Source organism: Lithobates pipiens, unplaced genomic scaffold, assembly GCF_037356315.1.
Source record: "Lithobates pipiens isolate NorthernLeopardFrog02 unplaced genomic scaffold, aLitPip1_a1.2 Scaffold_19, whole genome shotgun sequence".
Lineage (NCBI taxonomy): Eukaryota > Metazoa > Chordata > Amphibia > Anura > Ranidae > Lithobates > Lithobates pipiens.
Genome location: NW_027507764.1, coordinates 118,237,888 through 118,256,753, shown reverse-complemented (window position 1 = coordinate 118,256,753; position 18,866 = coordinate 118,237,888).

Sequence of the window (18,866 nt, the reverse complement as noted above, 5' to 3'; positions counted from 1 at the left end):
GGAAGGTCAGGGACCAGGGTAGGCAAACAAGAGGGTGCAGGAGATACAGAGCACTGACAGCAGCACCGTAATACAGAGCACTGACATCAGCACCGTGACATACAGCGCTGACAGCAGCTCCGTGACATACAGCGCTGACAGCAGCTCCGTGACATACAGCGCTGACAGCAGCTCCGTGACATACAGCGCTGACAGCAGCTCCGTGACATACAGCACTGACAGCAGCTCCGTGACATACAGCGCTGACAGCAGCTCCGTGACATACAGCGCTGACAGCAGCACCGTGACATACAGCGCTGACAGCAGCTCCGTGACATACAGCGCTGACAGCAGCTCCGTGACATACAGCGCTGACAGCAGCTCCGTGACATACAGCGCTGACAGCAGCTCCGTGACATACAGCGCTGACAGCAGCTCCGTGACATACAGCGCTGACAGCAGCTCCGTGACATACAGCGCTGACAGCAGCTCCGTGACATACAGCGCTGACAGCAGCTCCGTGACATACAGCGCTGACAGCAGCTCCGTGACATACAGCGCTGACAGCAGCTCCGTGACATACAGCGCTGACAGCAGCTCCGTGACATACAGCGCTGACAGCAGCACCGTAAGCAGCCCCAGGAGGAAGTCAGCACAGCACAGGGATGGTGTGATCCCCTCATAATAAGAACCCCCAGGAGGAAGTCAGCACAGCACAGGGATGGTGTGATCCCCTCATAATAAGAACACCCAGGAGGAAGTCAGCACAGCACAGGGATGGTGGGAACCCCTCATAATAAGCAGCCCCAGTAGAAATATGACACCGCTCAACCTCTTCAAAGAGGAGGGTAGGGGCATATAGTACGGTGTGCTTTTTTGGGTCAGGGAAGTGAGCCAAATGAATTAAGAAGGTCTGTGTGCTTGATTCCAAAAATTGTTTATAGACATATACATGGTCTACTGATCACATGTGTTGAATTCCTCCGAGATCCATGCCTCATTCATTTTTAGAAATGTGAGGTAGTTAACACTGTGGTGAGCTAGGCGAGTACGCTTATCGGTCACAATCCCCCCTGCTGCGCTGAACGTCCTTTCGGACAGGACACTGGATGAGGGGCAAGCCAACAGTTCGATTGCAAATTGGGCAAGCTCTGGCCAGAGGTCAAGCCTGCCCACCCAGTAGTCTAGGGGTTCATCACTCCTCAGAGCGTCCACATCGGCCGTTAACCCAATGTAGTCGGACACCTGACGGTCTAGGCGTTCCCTGATGCTGGATCCGGATGACACCTGTCGATGGGTCGGCTGAAAGAATGACCTCATATCCGAAGTCACCAACACATCTTCAAACCGGCCTCTTCTTGCAGGCGCTGTTGGATTGGTACCCGCAAATCCTTCTCTGGGAGTGGGAATTGCTCCTCTGCCAGCGCACGCAAAAGCAGAATGCAGCATTTCTCGAAGCAAGGCCTGGAAGTGCTGCATTCTGACAGCCCTCTGCGACGGCGGTAACATTTCCGCCATTTTGTGTTTGTACCGGGGGTCTAAGTACGTTGCCACCCAGTACTGGTCCTTGACCCTCATGCTTTTTATACGGGGGTCCCTATTAAAACACTGGAGCATGAAGGCCCCCATTTGCACTAAAGTGGAAGCGGTGTGGTGGCCTGGCTCCTGCTCATCATCCAGGATAATGTCGTCCTCTTCATTCTCCTCTCCCCATCCTCGCACAACAGGGATCCCAGAAAGGTTTAAAGCATGCTCTTCTTGCTCCTGCTCATCCGCCCCGGCACCATCCTCCTCTGACTCCTCATCAGACTCCTGTTGTTGACTTGTCTCAGATAGAGTAGCCCCCCCTGGGAATTCATCCAGCATTGCGACTTCCTCATCTTCCCGCTCCTGCTCCTCCACAGCCTGATCAATGACACGACGCAATGCACGCTCCAGAAAGAAGGCATAAGGTACCATGTCACTGATGGCGCCATGGCTGCGACTGACCAGTTTGGTGATCTCCTCAAATGGCCGCAGAAGTCTGCATGTGTCGCGCATGAGCAGCCACTGGCGCGGTGAAAAAAAACCCAGCTCCCCAGAACCGTTTCTTTCGCAGAGTTCATACAGGTAGACGTTAACTGCACGTTTCTGCTGGAGCAGCCTATCAAGCATATAGAAGGTTGAGTTCCATCGCGTCGGGCAATCGCAAATAAGACGTCTGACCGGCAGATGGTGTCGCCGCTGAATGTCAGCAAGGCGAGCCATGGCCGTGTAAGATCTTCTGAAATGGGCCGAGATTTTCCTTGCCTGCCGCAAGATGTCCTGGACCCCAGGGTATTTGACAAGGAATCGCTGCACGACCAAGTTTAAGACGTGTGCCATGCACGGCACGTGCGTGATTTTGCCCTGTTTCAATGCGCTAAGCAGATTGGCACCGTTGTCACACACCACTTTACCAACTGTCAAATTGAGCGGTGTTAGCCACTCATCTGCCTGTGAACGCAAAGCTGAAAGGAGTGCCGGGCCAGTGTGGCTCTTTGCTTCCAGGCACAACAGACGCAGCACGGCATGGCAACGTCTCACCTGGCATGTGGAATAGGTTCTGGGGAGCTTGGGCGGTGCAGTGGAAGAGACGCTAGCAGCGGAAAAGGAGGAGGCAGCTGAGGAGGAGAGGGAGGAGGATGGAGTAGGAGGAGGAGAAGAAGAGTCAGGCCTGCATGCAATCCGTGGCGGTAAAACCAAATCTACACGGGTGCCACGGGTTACATGCTTGACGGCCGTCAGAAGGTTCACCCAGTGGGCAGTAAAACTGATATACCTTCCCTGCCCGTGTTTGCTAGACCACGTGTCTGTGGTCAGATGTATCTTGGCACCGACACTGTGTGCCAGAGATACATTCACTTGCCGCTGAACATGGCCATATAGCTCTGGGATGCCCTTCTCTGAGAAATACTTCCTTCCTGGGACCTTCCATTGTGGTGTTCCAATGGCCACAAATTTGCGAAAGGCCTCCGAGTCCACCAGTTTATATGGCAGTAGTTGGCGGGCTATGAGTTCTGACAAGCCAGCCGCCAACCGTTGGGCAAGAGGGTTATCCGGCGTCATCATTTTTTTACGCTCAAACATTAGGCCCACGGAAGCCTGCCTTTTTGCAGAAAAATGTGAGCTTGGCGTGATGGAAGGTGGAGTGGAGGACAATTGTGAGGAGAGAGGAGAAGGAGAAGTAGAAGACGAGGCTGGACGGTGAGAGCCTGCAGTGTGGCTTTGTGTGTTCCGTTGCTCCCACTGGGCTCGGTGATGGCTGCTCATGTGCCTTCTTAAGGCGGTCGTCCCTAGGTGAGTATTGGGCTTACCGCGACTAACGCGTTGACTGCAAAGATTGCAGATGGCAACGCTATTGTCAGCAGCGGACACGTTAAAAAAAGCCCACACTGCGGAGCCATGTGCCGGTGTCCTGGGAGCGCCAGATGTGACCGTACATGGTCGATGACTCGCTCCTGATACATTTGCAGTCTGCTTTGTCCCTGCTGTGCAATGTAAGTCATTGCTGCTTCTCCTCCCTATCTGCTGGTCCATATCTCCCTCTGAACTCCCCTCCTCTTCCTCTCTTGTGGGCACCCACGTGACATCACTAGACACGTCATCATCAACGTCACCTTCCCCACCGCTATAAGTAGAGTAGGCAGCAACACCGGGGACCAACCTCCTCCTTGGGCTGATCTGGGTACTGGCGTCAGACTGCTGAGTAGCGCTTGTTGCTACCTCCTCTTCCTGATCCAATACCAAGAGTGGCTGCGCATCAGAAATGTCCTCTTGATATGGATCGGAAAATAATTCCAGTGACTCAAGCGGAAGGTATGTGGTGGTGGTGGTGGTGGTCGTGTTGTTGGTGGTAGTGTCTTTGGGGGTGCACATAGCAGAGAGTGAAGAAGAGGGTGCAGATCGAGAGGATGAGGAGGGTGCAGAAGAGTAAGGCTGAGCGAGCCACTCAACCAAGTCTGGTGCATCCTTTAAAGTAATTGAACGCACCTTCTGCAACTTCCCACTTTGGCTCAAGCCTGTTGCTCCTGCCCTACCCCTACCACCCCTGCGGAAGGGCCTGCCTCTTCCTCTGCCTGTCATTTTTTAAATGACCCTGTGACAAAACTCTTAGTCCCTATACCGATGAAGGACTGCTGCAGTATAGGGCAGCGGTCAGCAGTAGTGCACGGCAACCCTATGTATTGTGGACCGATAGCGGTCCTTACAGAACAGCAGACTGTACCGCACTCAAGCCTATGTACCGTAGCACCCTATACCAAGTTACCAGTCCTTATAAGAACTTTTGTGGACCAAGCAGGTTGTGTATTAGTGTTTAGCAGACTGTACGTCAGTCCCTATACCGCTGAAGGACTGCTGCAGTATAGGGCAGCGGTCAGCAGTAGTGCACGGCAACCCTATGTATTGTGGACCGATAGCGGTCCTTACAGAACAGCAGACTGTAACGCACTCAGGCCTATGTACCGTAGCACCCTATACCAAGTTACCAGTCCTTATAAAAACTTTTGTGGACCAAGCAGGTTGTGTATTAGTGTTTAGCAGACTGTACGTCAGTCCCTATACCGCTGAAGGACTGCTGCAGTATAGGGCAGCGGTCAGCAGTAGTGCACGGCAACCCTATGTATTGTGTACCGATAGCGGTCCTTACAGAACAGCAGACTGTAACGCACTCAGGCCTATGTACCGTAGCACCCTATACCAAGTTACCAGTCCTTATAAGAACTTTTGTGGACCAAGCAGGTTGTGTGTTAGTGATTAGCAGACTGTACGTCAGTCCCTATACCAATGAAGGACTGCTGCAGTATAGGGCAGCGGTCAGCAGTAGTGCACGGCAACCCTATGTATTGTGGACCGATAGCGGTCCTTACAGAACAGCAGACTGTACTGCACTCAGGCCTATGTACCGTAGCACCCTATACCAAGTTACCAGTCCTTATAAAAACTTTTGTGGACCAAGCAGGTTGTGTATTAGTGTTTAGCAGACTGTACGTCAGTCCCTATACCGCTGAAGGACTGCTGCAGTATAGGGCAGCGGTCAGCAGTAGTGCACGGCAACCCTATGTATTGTGGACCGATAGCGGTCCTTACAGAACAGCAGACTGTAACGCACTCAGGCCTATGTACCGTAGCACCCTATACCAAGTTACCAGTCCTTATAAGAACTTTTGTGGACCAAGCAGGTTGTGTGTTAGTGATTAGCAGACTGTACGTCAGTCCCTATACCAATGAAGGACTGCTGCAGTATAGGGCAGCGGTCAGCAGTAGTGCACGGCAACCCTATGTATTGTGGACCGATAGCGGTCCTTACAGAACAGCAGACTGTACTGCACTCAGGCCTATGTACCGTAGCACCCTATACCAAGTTACCAGTCCTTATAAGAACTTTTGTGGAACAAGCAGGTTGTGTGTTAGTGATTAGCAGACTGTACGTCAGTCCCTATACCGCTGAAGGACTGCTGCAGTATAGGTGAGCGGTCAGCAGTGGTGCACGTCAACCCTATCTATTGTGGACCGATAGCGGTCCTTACAGAACAGCAGACTGTAACGCACTCAGGCCTATGTACCGTAGCACCCTATACCAAGTTACCAGTCCTTATAAGAACTTTTGTGGACCAAGCAGGTTGTGTGTTAGTGATTAGCAGACTGTACGTCAGTCCCTATACCAATGAAGGACTGCTGCAGTATAGGGCAGCGGTCAGCAGTAGTGCACGGCAACCCTATGTATTGTGGACCGATAGCGGTCCTTACAGAACAGCAGACTGTACTGCACTCAGGCCTATGTACCGTAGCACCCTATACCAAGTTACCAGTCCTTATAAGAACTTTTGTGGAACAAGCAGGTTGTGTGTTAGTGATTAGCAGACTGTACGTCAGTCCCTATACCGCTGAAGGACTGCTGCAGTATAGGTGAGCGGTCAGCAGTGGTGCACGTCAACCCTATCTATTGTGGACCGATAGCGGTCCTTACAGAACAGCAGACTGTAACGCACTCAGGCCTATGTACCGTAGCACCCTATACCAAGTTACCAGTCCTTATAAGAACTTTTGTGGACCAAGCAGGTTGTGTGTTAGTGATTAGCAGACTGTACGTCAGTCCCTATACCAATGAAGGACTGCTGCAGTATAGGGCAGCGGTCAGCAGTAGTGCACGGCAACCCTATGTATTGTGGACCGATAGCGGTCCTTACAGAACAGCAGACTGTACTGCACTCAGGCCTATGTACCGTAGCACCCTATACCAAGTTACCAGTCCTTATAAGAACTTTTGTGGACCAAGCAGGTTGTGTGTTAGTGATTAGCAGACTGTACGTCAGTCCCTATACCAATGAAGGACTGCTGCAGTATAGGGCAGCGGTCAGCAGTAGTGCACGGCAACCCTATGTATTGTGGACCGATAGCGGTCCTTACAGAACAGCAGACTGTAACGCACTCAGGCCTATGTACCGTAGCACCCTATACCAAGTTACCAGTCCTTATAAGAACTTTTGTGGACCAAGCAGGTTGTGTGTTAGTGATTAGCAGACTGTACGTCAGTCCCTATACCAATGAAGGACTGCTGCAGTATAGGGCAGCGGTCAGCAGTAGTGCACGGCAACCCTATGTATTGTGGACCGATAGCGGTCCTTACAGAACAGCAGACTGTAACGCACTCAGGCCTATGTACCGTAGCACCCTATACCAAGTTACCAGTCCTTATAAGAACTTTTGTGGACCAAGCAGGTTGTGTGTTAGTGATTAGCAGACTGTACGTCAGTCCCTATACCAATGAAGGACTGCTGCAGTATAGGGCAGCGGTCAGCAGTAGTGCACGGCAACCCTATGTATTGTGGACCGATAGCGGTCCTTACAGAACAGCAGACTGTACTGCACTCAGGCCTATGTACCGTAGCACCCTATACCAAGTTACCAGTCCTTATAAGAACTTTTGTGGACCAAGCAGGTTGTGTGTTAGTGATTAGCAGACTGTACGTCAGTCCCTATACCAATGAAGGACTGCTGCAGTATAGGGCAGCGGTCAGCAGTAGTGCACGGCAACCCTATGTATTGTGGACCGATAGCGGTCCTTACAGAACAGCAGACTGTAACGCACTCAGGCCTATGTACCGTAGCACCCTATACCAAGTTACCAGTCCTTATAAGAACTTTTGTGGACCAAGCAGGTTGTGTGTTAGTGATTAGCAGACTGTACGTCAGTCCCTATACCAATGAAGGACTGCTGCAGTATAGGGCAGCGGTCAGCAGTAGTGCACGGCAACCCTATGTATTGTGGACCGATAGCGGTCCTTACAGAACAGCAGACTGTACTGCACTCAGGCCTATGTACCGTAGCACCCTATACCAAGTTACCAGTCCTTATAAGAACTTTTGTGGACCAAGCAGGTTGTGTGTTAGTGATTAGCAGACTGTACGTCAGTCCCTATACCAATGAAGGACTGCTGCAGTATAGGGCAGCGGTCAGCAGTAGTGCACGGCAACCCTATGTATTGTGGACCGATAGCGGTCCTTACAGAACAGCAGACTGTAACGCACTCAGGCCTATGTACCGTAGCACCCTATACCAAGTTACCAGTCCTTATAAGAACTTTTGTGGAACAAGCAGGTTGTGTGTTAGTGATTAGCAGACTGTACGTCAGTCCCTATACCGCTGAAGGACTGCTGCAGTATAGGTGAGCGGTCAGCAGTGGTGCACGTCAACCCTATCTATTGTGGACCGATAGTGGTCCTTACAGAACAGCAGACTGTACCGCACTCAAGCCTATGTACCGTAGCACCCTATACCAAGTTACCAGTCCTTATAAGAACTTTTGTGGACCAAGCAGGTTGTGTATTAGTGTTTAGCAGACTGTACGTCAGTCCCTATACCGCTGAAGGACTGCTGCAGTATAGGGCAGCGGTCAGCAGTAGTGCACGGCAACCCTATGTATTGTGGACCGATAGCGGTCCTTACAGAACAGCAGACTGTAACGCACTCAGGCCTATGTACCGTAGCACCCTATACCAAGTTACCAGTCCTTATAAGAACTTTTGTGGACCAAGCAGGTTGTGTGTTAGTGATTAGCAGACTGTACGTCAGTCCCTATACCAATGAAGGACTGCTGCAGTATAGGGCAGCGGTCAGCAGTAGTGCACGGCAACCCTATGTATTGTGGACCGATAGCGGTCCTTACAGAACAGCAGACTGTAACGCACTCAGGCCTATGTACCGTAGCACCCTATACCAAGTTACCAGTCCTTATAAGAACTTTTGTGGACCAAGCAGGTTGTGTGTTAGTGATTAGCAGACTGTACGTCAGTCCCTATACCAATGAAGGACTGCTGCAGTATAGGGCAGCGGTCAGCAGTAGTGCACGGCAACCCTATGTATTGTGGACCGATAGCGGTCCTTACAGAACAGCAGACTGTACTGCACTCAGGCCTATGTACCGTAGCACCCTATACCAAGTTACCAGTCCTTATAAGAACTTTTGTGGACCAAGCAGGTTGTGTATTAGTGTTTAGCAGACTGTGCGTCAGTCCCTATACCGCTGAAGGACTGCTGCAGTATAGGGCAGCGGTCAGCAGTAGTGCACGGCAACCCTATGTATTGTGGACCGATAGCGGTCCTTACAGAACAGCAGACTGTACCGCACCCAAGCCTATGTACCGTAGCACCCTAGACAGACCAAGTTACCAGTCCTGATAAAGAGCTTTGTGGAACAAGTGAGTTGTGAATGATTAGCAGACTGCAGCAGAAGGGCAGCAGTCAAGTATAATATTCTTTCTATATTTGGAAGAAAGAATATTATACGTGTACAAGCCTATTACCGTACCACTGATACCAGTCCTGAAAAGAACCTTTGTGGAACTAATAGTAACAGCAAGTCTTTAAAATTATCCTCACTGCCTGACACACTGCTTCCTGCCTGTCCCTATACAAATTGGCAAAAAAGAGTAGGCTGGAACGATTAGCTGGAACAGCTCTTTTGTGGACCTGATAGTAACAGCTAATGATGATGATGATGATGATGATGAAGAAAGACTAATCTGGCTGAGCTGTCCCTAAAATAGCAGCATACAGCGCTCTGTCCCTTTATCTAAACTGACAAAAGAAACTCAGGCTGCTGACCTAACACCTATACCAGTCCTGAAAAGAACTTTTGTGTACCAAATAGCTAGCGTTTTCTCTGTCCCTACTCCACACAGGATCCTTTCCCTACAGTGACAGAAGAAAGAATGTAAAATGGCCACCGGATCGGGTGTATTTATAGGTTAGGGGGAATGTCCAAGTGTCCATGAGCTGTCATGTCTCAATTGGTTGTCCTGTAACACATGATAAACGTGTCACGAAAGGTTAAAGTTCTTGTATACATTAAACACGTAAGTCCGCCGGGGCGAACGACGGAAAAAGGCGTTCGAACCCGCGGACGGCGAAAGTCGGAAATTCGCCGCGAAACGACCGCCGGGCGAACCGTTCGGCCATCACTAGTAGTCGGCAACAGTTCTTGTACTCTGGTTGATGGACATGAGGCACTTGGCAGCAGAAGCAGAGCATGCAGGAACGTCAAATACCCTTAAAAGGATAATACAGACAACAGGCTCAGGGTAATTCAAGACAACAGGCTTTTGCTTCTCCCATAGAGGGTTTGCCCAGGCCAAGGCTCTCTCAGAAAGCAAAGATATCACAAAACATACTTTGCTTCTCTCTGTGGGAAACGCCTTGGGCAGCATCTCAAAGTATACCTTAACCCGGTTGAGAAACGAACTGGATGAATGAACTGGATTGCCCCCAAATCACTGGGGAAGTGAAGCAGAACTAGACATACCTCTTATAGAGGTGATACTCGAGGCAAGTGCCTGCACAGAAACTGGCACAGCAGCAGGGACAGCCTGCAACTCAGGCTGTACCGGAGGAGCCACAGTGGGAGATTCCAGATGAGCCATGTGTCTCAGGAAGGTTTGTAATGCCATGGCAAACTGATCTTGCTCATTCAATCTGGAAAAAATATTACCAATATTACAGTGGATTGATTGTATCTTCTGATTTCATGGTCTTCGCCTACTGTCAGAAACCATGAAATCAGACCGAGACAGAAGTACAGTTAAATCACACTTGTTTAATAATAAAAGTAAATAGAATGAACGTAGTCAAAACATAGACAGAGTTCAGGAATCGTAACGGATAGTCAGACAAGCCAGACGTCAGGGAGCCGGAGATGAACGTAGTCAAACAGCAAGCAGGATCTGGAGCCAGAAGGGATGTCAGCTAAGCAAATCTTTTAACAGGAACACAGGAGAGCATCTCTGTGATGTTGACTAAGGCAAAGGCAGAGATCCTCTGGGCTGGACAACTTAAGTAGGCAGGACTGACGAGCAGGATATCATCAACAGCTGAGTAACTGTGGAGAGATAGGAGCTGGCAATTAGCCAACAGCTGAGCAGCCACCTCAGAGAAGGAAGGGCTGAGCCCAGCCCTGACAGTATGGTATTAATGTAGCCCCTTAGGCTCAGAGATACTGCTGGATAGATTTATGTTGTTAGGCTCAATAGCCTGTTATGGGGGCCTAATTTGTGCTGGAGTGTTCCTAAAGCTGTCCTTCTTAGTGTTTGGAGGAAGCTATGCCAAGGAATAGACAGACCCACAGAAGGCCCCTTTCTGGAAAGAACCTGAAAGAAGGCTGGTCTCTCAGAAGGGCCCAGTGACTTGTAGGTGTGGTGCACTTTCTGAAAGCGCACCAAACCCACAGATGATAACAGAAGTCTATGCACTTGCAGATCAGTTTAAAAGCAGCCCAGTTTAGCTAGTGTACCAGTGTAGAGAACAGATTTGTTCACTGCTGTTTGATTTTAATTAAAAACTAACCTCAATCTTCACTTCTTCCCCAGGATTCCTGCAGGTATCGCTGGCCGCTGCTTTCCCCCAGGTAAGTATTGCTGGTTGCTGCTGTCCCCCAGGTAGGTATGGCTGGTGGCTGCTGCTGGCTGTCCCCCAGGGTGGGTATGGCTGGTGGCTGCTGCTGGCTGTCCCGCAGGATGGGTATGACTGGCGGCTGCTGCTGGCTATTCCCCAGGGTGGTTATGTTTGGTGGCTTCTGCTGGCTGTCCCCCAGAGTGAGTATGGCTGGCAGGTACTGCTAGCTGTCCCCCAAGGTGGGTATAGCTGGTAGGTACTGCTGGCTATCCCTTAGGGTGGTTATGGCTGTCAGGAACTTCTGGCAGTCCCCCAGGGTGGGTATGGCTGGCATGTACTGCTGGCTGTCCCCCAGGGTGGGAACGGCTGGAAGGTACTGCTGGCTGTCCCCCAGGGTGGGTACGGCTGGCGGGTACTGCTGGCATCCCCCAGGGTCGGTATGGCTGGCAGGTACTGCTGGCTGTCCCCCAGGGTGGGTATGACTTGTGGCTGCTGTCCCAGGAGGCAGAGTGCATTCAGTATCACTCTGCCTGTGACTGTAGCCGGCGTTATACAGGAAGCTTTGGCTCTTCTCCAAGATGGTGGGCCACATCAGAGGGCGCGGCGGGTCAGCGATTGGGCACCCCTGCTGGAAGTGATCTGCTACGGTATCTGGGACACCTAACACTCACCTCCTTAACCATTCTGCAATAATACTTTAAAAAGACAAAATTGACTGGCACTGAATATATTCCTTCTCATTCCCCCATGTTAGCCATGGACTCAGCCCTTGGGTGAAATGCTAGCCCATTCGTTGCCTCTGGAGGTGCCATTCTGTCTTTGAGGCGTCAGAAGGTTGCTACATTAATGTTCTTAAGACAACAACCTGCATAGTTGATAACATCTGATTTCTGCAAAATCCAGCTTCCAAAGAGAGTTACACATGTAACACCCAGTCACCTAGTGTATTGCACTTTAGAGTACGTTGACAGGACCACTTAAAGCCAATGCAAATAAATAAATATATGAGAGGCTCATAATTCTTTGTGATGGGAATGGTATATACCATAAGGACATGTGCAGGGTAGAATATTACTTTAGGCATGAGCATTGTGCCTTCAACCACCAACAGTTTATAAGTGAATAGATTTAGCTTATAGTTAAATGGGAACAAATAATTGTGTTCCGTCTAAAACAAGGCAGTAACTCTGTCTGGTGGTTTTCAGTGAAATCATTTACATGTGAGTGAAGTTCAAGTGCCTTAATGAACATCTCTCAGACCACAAGAAGCTGTTATTGGGCTCATTATGGGGAGCATAATCCTTTGTGCTTCTTAATTGGTAAATTACAAAAGGACAAAGGAATAAAAAGAGAGAAAAAAAGGTAGCTAGCTTCCACGGGGGAGCTTCTCAGATGCATTTAGTAGAATTAATACAAAGTCTTAATTTACGACACATTGTGACTAGCATACCAATGATTCTTTCACAGGCTCACTTCTAACTACTCTTTAGTGTTTGGCTAAAGTGGCATTAAAACTATAGATTGTGTAAGTAAAAAGACTCGGGCTGCAGATCAAACCTGTTGTGAATTGTCTCCTAAAACTACATTTCCACCTTAAATGAAGATGGAATTTCAATTTCATGCTAGATGTGAAGGCTGCTGTGATTTGTATTCCCGTTCAGTTTTGAAACAGAAATCTTGTGCCCTCTACCGGTAAAAAGAAATCTGTATTTTGTTTAGGTTACAGATTTCAGTTGAAATTGAATAGGCCTCACGGACATTGGGGCTTTGGTAAACACTTTTCTCCTGGCAAGAGCAAAGCAGCTTCAAAAATGTGCCTAAGCCATGTTTTTGAAAAAGCATTTAGGCGCGTTTAGGAGCTTTAAGCGCTTGGACGTATTTATTTAATTGGCCAGAATATTAATTTACTAACAACATAGTAAAGGTATGGTGCTTGGATCGAAATAATGATAGAAGTGACATTTCACAGTACAGTAATAAAAGTAATGTAATATAAATAATAATAAAAATAATATAAGTAATTAAATAGTCCAGTGTGATACATTTCCCCCAACACATGAGTCAATCTTCCAATGCAATTTTCAAAAATCCTTCACCGCTTATGCTCAAAATGTAGCTGTGCACTCACCAGAGATGTTTGACCCTTTTTACAGGTTGATCAAAAAGCACTTTGGTTGGTTAGGTTGGTCAACAAAAAAAAAATATGCCCTTTTTGAAGAATCTGTAAAATGGGTCAAACATCTCTGGTAAGTGCATATACTTATTGTGAGCACAAGCGGTTAAGAATTTTTGAAAATTGCATTGGACATTGACTTTGGTGTTGGGAATTTATCAGACGGGACTATTTAATAACTTATATTATTTTCATTATTATTTATTTTACATTACTTTTATTACTGTACTATCACGTGTCACTTCTATCATTATCTATAACCAAGCGCCATACCTTTAATATATATCTGGATTTATCTGTCTTAAAGGGGTAGCTACAGTTTTGAGTAGTTGAGTTTTATCTGATTTTGGAGTAGGAGCCAAACACTGGTTTATTGTTTTACAGAATGTTAATTTATTCTGCCCATTGAAATGAAAATACACCGTGCTAAAACGCACCAAGCGCTCAGGTGATTTTCATTTTCCTGGGCGCATTTTGGTGGGGTTTTTCTGGCCAAAACACTCCTCTCTTGAAAATCATGTATTTTTTTCATGCCTTTAAACTCCCGTAAATGCTTATGTGTACATGGACACATAGGTTAACATGGAGGGGAAATTAGAAGCAAAAAAAAAAAAAAAAGCCAGACGCTTGTAAAACAGGCATTTTGAGCTCAAGTGTGCATGAGGCCTTAAAGCGGAAACTCGTTCTCTCAATCAACATTGGCCATTTTTAATCCTTATGCTGCTAGCATTAGTAACATTGTAGTATTAGATAGGAAAGTATATCATATTTACTTTTTTTTAAACTTTATTTTTTTTACATTTATTTTGTTACTTTCTGGTTTTCAGGCCTAGGCAAATAACTCCCAGGAGACTTCAGGAGGGGAGAAGGGGTTATCTCAGCTAAGCTCACCCTCCTGCCAGCATGCCTAAGCTAAGGGCAAATGGATTCCAGGTAGTAACTGCTACAAGAATCATCAGCCCTTACTCAAAATGGCTATGGCCAGAAATGTTAGGGGCGGGGTTCAAAATGATTTCTCAGCAAAATAAAGCATGGAGACATGGCTGGATGGGTGAGTGTGTTTGGAATAATAAAAATGAATTACATAGTATTTTGATTTGTGGTGTTCAGATAAAGTTAAAGTGTTACTAAACCCTTGTTTCTTATACATTAAAATAACAAACGTTATACTTACATGTTCTGTGCAATGGTTTTGCACAGAGCAGCCCAGGTCCTCCTCTTCTCGGGTCCTCCTGGCCCCTCCCTCCTGGCGGCTGCCCCCACAACAAGCAGCTTCCTCTGGGAGCACCCATCAGGCACGCTCCTGAGCCACGGTTCTGTGTGTCCATTCACACATGAAGCCACTGCTCGGCCCCACCCCCTCCCTCTCCTGATTGGCTCACTGGTGACAGGGATCCAATGGCTCCCACTGCTGCCAAAAGCCAATGAGGAGTACAAGTCCCTGGAGAGCCAAGGATCTAGTTGACATTGCTGAATCGAGAGGGGGCTCAGGTAAGTATTAGGGGGGTTGGGCGGAGCTGCTGCAGACAAAAGGAATGCATGAAGGTAAAAAAAAATGGTGCCTTTACAAACCCTTTAAGTTCCACTTTCAGTTTGACAAGTCTGCTTTAAATGATCTTAGCTTTGATCACATTATTAGACTTTTGGTTTGTGGTGCTCAGATATAATTAGGTTCTGCTTTCAGTTTGACAAGTCTGTATTAAGTGATCTTTGCTACGACCACATTAGTCTGCTCAGTTGTTTTTCAGTGATTTCTCAGCAAAATAAAGCATAGAGACATGGATGAATGGGGGGGGGGGTTGCTTTGAATATTTTAAATGAATTAAATATCTTTTTTGGTTTGTGGTGCTTACATGCTGTGTAGTTTCACTTTAAAGTGACACTGAACTCACATTTTGTGTTAAATAAAATAAATGTGATATGTTGAAATTTTAGTAGAATGTACCTTATGTCTTTCCCTTCCAATCATCTTGGAAATTCAAGCTTTATTCCACTATTCTGAAACTTTCTCTTCTGGAGTGGCCAAGTTTGTTCACCATGCCCTCCTGGTAAATGTGAATGTATCCACTGTTCACTGTTCTCCACCGTGATGGACTTCACATCCATGTGCAGAGACACTCAGCGTTGGTGCACACCATCCACAAGATCCCTTCAGCCCATGTACTGTATGTCCAACCTCTGAGCTTGTTGTAGGCGGAGTAGTTTGGGAGGAGCCAGCAATATTTTATGTGCATGTGCAGTGGCTTGTTAAGGCCAGAGAAGCACAGGAATTACAGTACACGTATAGTACAGCATGTGTCAGGAAATAATGGACACTGCTCGTGCTACACTTAAACAGGTGAGGCGAGTCAACAGAGGATCAAGAGTGCACACAGGACATTGTTATCAAAAATAGCACAGAACGGTGCTATACTTTTTCTTTTAGATGCATTAATTACTAAATAGGATAACTAAACCCAAGAACAAAAATGCAATGTATTGCAGCTTACAGTCCTTAGATGTGGTGTTCTTCTTTTTTTCCTTTTTTTTTCAGAAAATACATGCTGATCTTGACAGAAAGGAAATGTCCTTGTTACTTTAATGTGAGCTCCACCAAAGAATACTGTATCTCCGTTCTCGCTATCTTCCATAAATTACCAATTGGCAGGCCCATTGTGTAATGGAGACAAAGAGATGGAAAGGTTTGTAGTCCATATCAGAAGAACAACCAAGGGTGACAACAGTGGCTCCCTCTATAGATAGAGTGTGGGAGTGACGTAGCCAAACCGGAAGTGTGTCATTTGCAGGATTACCAGGTGGAAAAAAAAAGCAAAAAAAGCTTGACATTTTTTTTTATTGCATTCATAACACCAAGGACCAGTAAGTTGTTTATAATATTTGGTTTTGGGTTTAGCCAAGTGGTTCCACTGGCTGTGTGAAGCTCTACCTGCCCACCTAAAGAGTAAACAATGCTTCCCCACTGTGGGCTTATGCTTCTGTGCCTACCATTCATCTTTCTCTCCCCCGCCTGACTGTCTGAGAAGCCAGTAACAGGAGTAGGATCTGTGTAAAATTCCCCCACTTGTTCTTCCACCCCCACATTCCTCTGGCCAGTGAAGAGCCAATCAAAGGGCAGGGGAGTCAGAGTCAATCGGAAAAATAAGAGAAGGAACTTAATGAAATAAAAATGAATTATTGCAAGACCTACAGGAGCCAAGATTCCCTGCATATTAGGGGAGAAGAGGACATGGTTTTTCGTGGGATAACCACCAGATCTCACAGTAATGCTGAGAGGTAAGTGAGAGGTGCAGACCTGTTGTTAGGGGCTGTGCCATACAACTTAGCGACCAACAACTGAAACACTGAGAGTACTCTTGCTGTGCTGGAACTCCAAAGCAAAAAGACATGTTACATTATGTGCCTACAATTAATGAGGACCTGTTCGGGAAGACTTGCTCATGCAGACTGAGACTTCTGAGACAGCTAATCACCAACTGCCTTGGACTGGACCTGCTGCCTGCCAGGAGTGATGAGCTGAACTACACATTCTAAACTCTTCCTACAATTGGTAAATGCTCTTACCTAGCAACTCATCTGCCACTCATCTCCTCTCATCTGCCAATCATCACCAACTCTCTTAAAGGGACAGCTTAATGTTCACCACCTATAAAAAGGCCCCAACTAAAGCCAGCCAACACTGATTATTAGGTATTCTGCCAGGTACTTTTCATTTACCTCCAGGGGTACCCCTTATTCAGGAATGCATATGCCCACTCAATATTGGGGCTGTATGTGTAGTGTGCAATTTCTTGAATTAGTTGATTCCAATATTTTAAGCCTATTTGCACCAGTTATAACTTGGTTTAATATTGCTACCGTACAGTTGATTGTCAACTTATAGGCTACTGTTCATTTTACCTAGTGCATCATCTTTGAATCTGTTATTTGCGTGTTTAATGATTTACACATTGATTAACTGCATTGCCATAATATATTAATTTAAAAGAGCAGTATGTTTTTTTTTTCTGCTAATCCTACTTACCTAGGTGGATAGAGCTTCAGACTGATGCTGCAGCTGTCCCCTTCCGTCTCTGCACTGAGAACCGAGCCACCGAACATCACTGATGGCTCGGTTCTCACTCCTCCCAGAGCAGAGTGATGCTGACTATCAGTCAACATTGCTCCTGCTCTCCTTTGTCACGCTCATTGGAGCACTGAGCTGTGGAGGGGTAGGGAGCGGCTGTCTCAGCAGCTCACTGAGATGCTGAGATTGCCATCAATCAAGGCAGCTGATGGATCCAGACTTGGGAAGTCGGGATGACAAGCTGCCTCGACTGATGACAGTGACATCAGCGGAGAGCGGACTTCAGACCGCTCTCCACTGAAAATAGGTCGCAGGAGTCAGGCTGGACTTCTCCTTTAATCTATCAAAAGCTGCATGTGGCCTATTTTCTGTGTATTGTTATAGAGTGGTAGTATACTAATTCTTAAATTACATAGGTATGAGCAGCTTCCAACCTACAGCCAGGTGTGTCATAGGGGAATAAGCATCTTTAAGAGTCGAGGTAGAACAGAGAACCCATCATCATTCAATGACTCCTGAAGGCTAAGTACTACATACACTTTAAAATAGAATTATAGCACATAATTCACGTTTAAGCTGAATAAAAATATAAATACATTATTTACTTATTTGTCATTTTTACTCCCAAAAAACATGGCCTGTGTCTTGTAGACTGAGCCTGATGTTGGAGATCTTTGTACTATGCTTGCACCCTGATTTGATCTTTCATTAATGATATCCTTAGAAAAGCTCTGAATTAATGACTATCCCCCTTACCCATCATTAATAAGCCTGTACGATTTCTGTGTCCTCAGTGAATGAATGGGCCTGCAGGTAATATGTCTGAGCATACACTGGGACTAGCACAGGGCATCATCCCAATTGTGCCGGCTTCACTAGAATGGAAATCCATCTAACAGATTTTCCTACAGTTCCACTTTAAAGGTTAGGAATAAAGTAACAAAATTAAATCTGTTGCTAATGAGAGATCTAACCATTTTTTGGCAATTGCTACATTGAAATCAATGCACTTTTATTATGATGGTCATCAACATTTGGCTTTTTTTTTTTTTTTAAACATTTCAAATATTTTCATTTTTAATGCAGATAGGCAAAGGCTAGAGACAAAGCAGAGTTGTGCATATAGTTAAAATACATATCCCAGCCATATGTTCAGTGTATAGCAGGTACAATATCATGAAAGAGGAAACAGGCTGCATTTTTTACTAATGATAGAAACGTAGAGGTTGCCATCGCTGATGTCTCCTTTTTAAGAATACTGCTTATCAAGCTGTCATTCTGAATTTCTTTGCTTCAGTACTGTCTAAATTATTTTCCCAGCATGCAAATAAGGATCAATGACTTTCCTGATCCATAAACTTGCCCAGGTCAGTGGCTTGAAAACAGAGGAGGTGGGTCAGTATAACAGCCTAGCAACTAGCCTTTTAGAAGGTCATCAGCAATGGCAACCAAATATTTCTTTAATAACAGGTTTCCTTTAATGTTGCAGGTCCCACCACTTTTATACAGACCCCGACTTCACTGTTCACTGAGCCACTACTGTCTTGCAGCCAGTGAAGTCTAAATGCTTTGTACTTCTGTCCTGCATGATTCAGATAAGTGACTGACTAGCAGTGAATCTTACTCCATCCAAATATTTTGTCTTTACTTATAATTAAATAAACCCCCCCTATGAGGAATATTCTGGAAGAGTTTTAGTCTATAGAGGGAATCCTGAATAAAATACAGATCAAATTTATATA